General features: G+C 43.4%; 1 protein-coding gene across 1 annotated transcript in view; it reads left to right on the forward strand.

Moving 5' to 3' along the window:
* Positions 1-4,709, forward strand: part of top2b (DNA topoisomerase II beta) — a 198,753-nt gene that overhangs the window by 31,444 nt on the left and 162,600 nt on the right. The gene's annotated exons all lie outside the window — the stretch shown is intronic.

Raw genomic sequence — 4,709 nt, forward strand, 5'->3', positions numbered from 1 at the left:
GCCAAAAGGATGGCCCAGCACAGAAGATCAACATCATCAGGCCAGGATTCTGCGGTTTACACTCATCTCCAGGCCAGCGGTCACTCTTTCAGGGATAAAGATGTGCACATCCTGGATAGAGAGGAACGATGGTTTGAGAGAGGAGTAAAGGAGGCCATCTTTGTGAAAAGAAATCGTCCATCGTTAAACAGGGGTGGAGGCCTACGTGTTCAATTGTCCCCCTCTTACAATGCTGTGATTGCTAGTATCACTCAGCCCTCTGTGAATAGTAAACAGCCATCAGTGTGCTAATGATCCATCGTTAGGCTGATGGTCCTTCTTGAGCATGCGATCAGCTGGTTTTGGTTGTCAGCAGCAAAACTGGTTGATCCACTCTGAGAAGGTGCTATTTAAGAGACTGAGCTGAAAACAGCACCTCAGACTGAGGAAGTCTCTCGGATGAGAGACGAAACGTTTCTACATTTTTTTGTTGTTTTGAATGTCCAGATGACCAGATTTAACTTTTTAGATTTTTCTACCTGGATTATTGAGCATGCATCAGGGTATCTTTGAGTAGTTAATATTACTGAGGTACTGTACGTATGTTCTATTGGTTGAGAGCTGAATTCAGCCTGCAGCTTGTATTGTTTTCACATTATCTTGTGTTTGTAGTTTGGCTGTTGTTCTCTGTAGGAGTTCCTGCTAGTTACATATTTTATGTTTCTTGCGGCTTTTATGCTTTTACAGAGAGGTTAACGAGTTTTATCTGTAGCTCCGTCATCCTGTCTGTTGTTGAGCTGACACAGGTTTCAATTAACTAAAACAGTGATTGAAACTGAACTAGACAACCACTGCAGCCTCTTTAAATCTTGACAAAGGCACTCCAAAACTAGCTGTTTTGGCTGTCAGCAAACTGGTTGAACTACTATCAGAAGGTGGTTTGTTGCAGATCTTCAGACTGAAGAAGTCTTTTAGTTAAAGATGAAACGTTTCAACAAGAAGAATCCGTCCAGAGGACCTGACTCAACCTGGTTAGATTTATCTACCTGGATTATTGAGCAGCATCAGGACATTTCTTCTTCTTTCAGCCTTTCATTCACATGGGTGAAAGGGGGGCCAAGATGATGTAGAGGTAGGGCAGCCGACTTGGGACCAAAATGTTGCAGGTTCAACTCCCTGCCATGCCCACATGCTGTAGTATCTTGAGCAAGACACCTAATCCATAATTGCTCCCTGGCCACTTACATAGCTGCCTGCTGCTCCACCTGGGTGTATCTCAGGTGTGATGGGTTAAATGCAGAGAACTAATGTCATCATTGTATAGAAACATACAGTGATGACAACACATCACACTTACCTTTACGTGGAAACAGTGTTTTGGGAGACCCTAAACTTAACTATATATTTGGAATCCTGACCTTTTGCAAACAGTACCTCAGACCCTCCTCTAACCTGCAGGGTCCACTTTAGGGGCCACGGTGGTTGGGTGGTTAGAGCAGTCATCCTCCATTGAGATAGTTGGGGGTTCGATTCCACCAGCAGTCACATGGTGAAGTGTCCCTGGGCAAGACACTGAACCCCTCATTGTCTCTAATGTGTGTCCCATGGGTGTATGAATGTGATCTAAAGCTCTGAAGTCTCTACACAGTGTTTCCCCTACCATTATACAAGCGGGGCGCCCCGCCCCAACAACAGAACCGAGCGCCCCGTCTACCGAACCCCACCCCCCACCCCCAACCACCTGTCGGCACTATCGTAATGCTAAACTAGCGGTTCGCAATGCAGGTGCACTAACTAAAAAGCTAAAGGCAGCCTCTTCCTTCATGCTGAACCTTCACGCTGAACGCACCCCCGCCACTCGAAAACTGTCGGTACAAACAGCGCACGGCTCAGATGTGCGTCTGTCTGTCCCCTGCACCGACCCCCCCCCCCCCCCCCAAAAAAAAAACCCTGTCTGTTCAGGGGCCGTTTACACGGCTCGTATTTTGAGTGCATCCGCAGCTTTCTCTCTGCGGTTCTGCTGATCGTTTACACACCAGTGGCCCCACTCTCTTTGAATCCGGAGGTTTCTGAATCCACCTTCCAGAGTGGAGGTTTTTCACTGACCCCCCGCTGATAATGTAAACATCTCCCGCTGAGACTTTGTGTTAAACCACATGCACACGCACGCGCGGACAGACGCTATATTTCTATCAACATGGCGGCGGACAGTGCTTTCAGAACCTTGACTGATGGAATATATTTTAATCTCGTAGTTAATCTACTTGAGATTCCAGGTGCTGTGACCGACATCTGTGTTGCAAGAGACACAGTCTGATCCAGTTCTAATGTCGCTGTTTATAGAACGTGGCACGCACACACGTCGCGCTGTACGATAACATAAATGTGCTAAATAACAACAGTTTAATAATAATAAACAGTATTTATGTTAGTGTAAGATATAATGAAGCTCTGAGCTAAATGAAGCTATCTGGACATTATGTAATTCAAATTTAAAATGATGCTAAACATATAGCGTGAACACTAAAGTTGAAAATGAAGACATCAGGTTTAATTTTTATTTATTTATTCAACACCACAAACTGTATGTCACACAAACACTCATAATTATACTGAACACACTATTAAAACACGTTAACTGAACTTGAATGGATTGAATAAAATAAATGAGGGGAATTTTAAATAAATAGTTCATCCAACATCTCTCTTCAACGTCCTCCTGCCCTGCATCTGGGCCGAGCCTTGTTCAGAACCGGTCCGCCTGGTGGAAGGACAGCTTCTTCTTCTTTCAGGAAAAAATAAAAACTCAGTTGGTTGTTTTGTAACTGAAGTAAACACAAGCTAACATTATTAAGAACGTTGATTTACTGCTGTAAAACAGTTACTGATTATCACGGAGTAAAGTCCGACATTGACTCGGTTCTGGTCCACCCAGTGACCGGTGTGGAGCTGTTATACGAAGCGGTCCTGCTTGGCATCAAATCTGTCGACTCTTCTCCAAAATCCAGCTTTAACTCGTTGTTACGTTACGTTGTTGTTAGCTGGTTAGCACAGAGGAAAACAACGTGCCGAGGCAGCACGCATGTGCATTAGGTGAAGGTACAAAATTCACAGTGCCAACTAATGACCCGGCATGGTAACTACAGTGGATTCGGGAGGGCGGGGGGGGGGGGAATCCTCCGGATGCATGTAAACCCAAAATGCGACCGTGTCAACGCAAATCTTTTCCTCTACTTAACATAAAGAAAAAACCTACGTTTCCCCCCATCGTGTCCGTGTAAATAGGGCCTTAGACAGCGCGTGGCTGAGATATGCGTCTGTCCCTCTCCTTTCACACAACCTGCTCTAAAACTGTTAGTACAAACAGCACGTGGCTGTCTCTGTGTCCCCCAAAACTGTTGGTTTAAACAGCGCGCTGCACAGCTTAGGACGAGTCCCCGTTCCAGCACCCCGGACAAAAATCACGGACGAGATGAGCGCCCCGCCATGGCAAGTTATCTAGGGTAAACACTGCTACAGATTCAGATAGAGTGCTATATGAATGTGTGTGTGGAGGTAAATGAGGCACAGATTGGGATGTAAAGCGCTTTGTAGGGCTGCAACAACGAATCGATAAAATCGATAAAAATCGATTATTAAAAGCGTTGGCAACGAATTTCGTTATCGATTTGTTGTGTCGCGCAATTATGCATCTTTCATGGCGCTGCAGAGCCGTTTTGTTCACCTGCAGTTCATTGTCAATGCTGACTGACTGAATAAAGTTTGAAAAAAAAAAACTGCAGCGCGAGTTGAACAGAGCGAGGGGGGAGGAGGAAGCAGAGCAGAGTGTTTTCAAAGCAAAATTAAGTAACTTTTACAAATGACCAACGCAGCGAAAACTGTTCGACCCAAGTCCTCCAAAGAGTGGGAGAACTTCACAAAGATAAAAAATGAGAAGCATGCTGCTTTGAAAATCACCGACACGACACGAGAAAACCACGGAGATAAAACGTAAACATGTCGGAGTCACGAGCTGCAGCTGATACATGTCTCACTCCCAACTCGTGTTGCAGGTGAGTCTTTACAATTTAACACATTGTTCTGTTTCAAGAGAGAAAACGTAACGTCAGTCTGTCTGGTAGATGAAGCTGCTGCTTGTTTGTTTATCTGACAGTGATAGAGAACGTGTGTTACTTTTTATTTAATTTAATTGGTACAAGCAGTGTTTCAATGTGATTTATAAATAAATCTAACACAAAGATAATAATTTAATGATTAAGCTTCAACTTTTAATTTGCTGGCCAAGTCTGAAAACACTGCAGGTATGGCAGGATGAATTACATTTAAACAGGAATTAAAGTAATTTATTACATCTACTCAAATGTGTGTAATTGAGTATTTTATATATATATATATATATATATATATATATATATGTGTGTGTGTGTGTGTTTAATTGCTCTTTTAGCTACTTTTGCCTGAACCTAACGCTGTAAGTGAAACAAGGCATTTCTTGAGTTGCTGTAAATTATGCTATAATGCATATTTACTCTCTCATTCCAGAAAACAACAACAAACAACAACATCCTTCATGATGGACAGACATCATGGACACCACAGCAGCAGCTGTCTTCACTGAAATCATCCTTAAATGATCGTCACTGACATGAGGCCTCTGTCGATGGTTGAAGACGAAGGCTTCACTACAATAATCCACACTTTTAATCCAGGTTACAATAATCCACACTTTT

This window comes from Nematolebias whitei, chromosome 19 (assembly GCF_014905685.2).
Source record: "Nematolebias whitei isolate Nwh7 chromosome 19, NemWhi1, whole genome shotgun sequence".
In the NCBI taxonomy this organism is placed as follows: domain Eukaryota; kingdom Metazoa; phylum Chordata; class Actinopteri; order Cyprinodontiformes; family Rivulidae; genus Nematolebias; species Nematolebias whitei.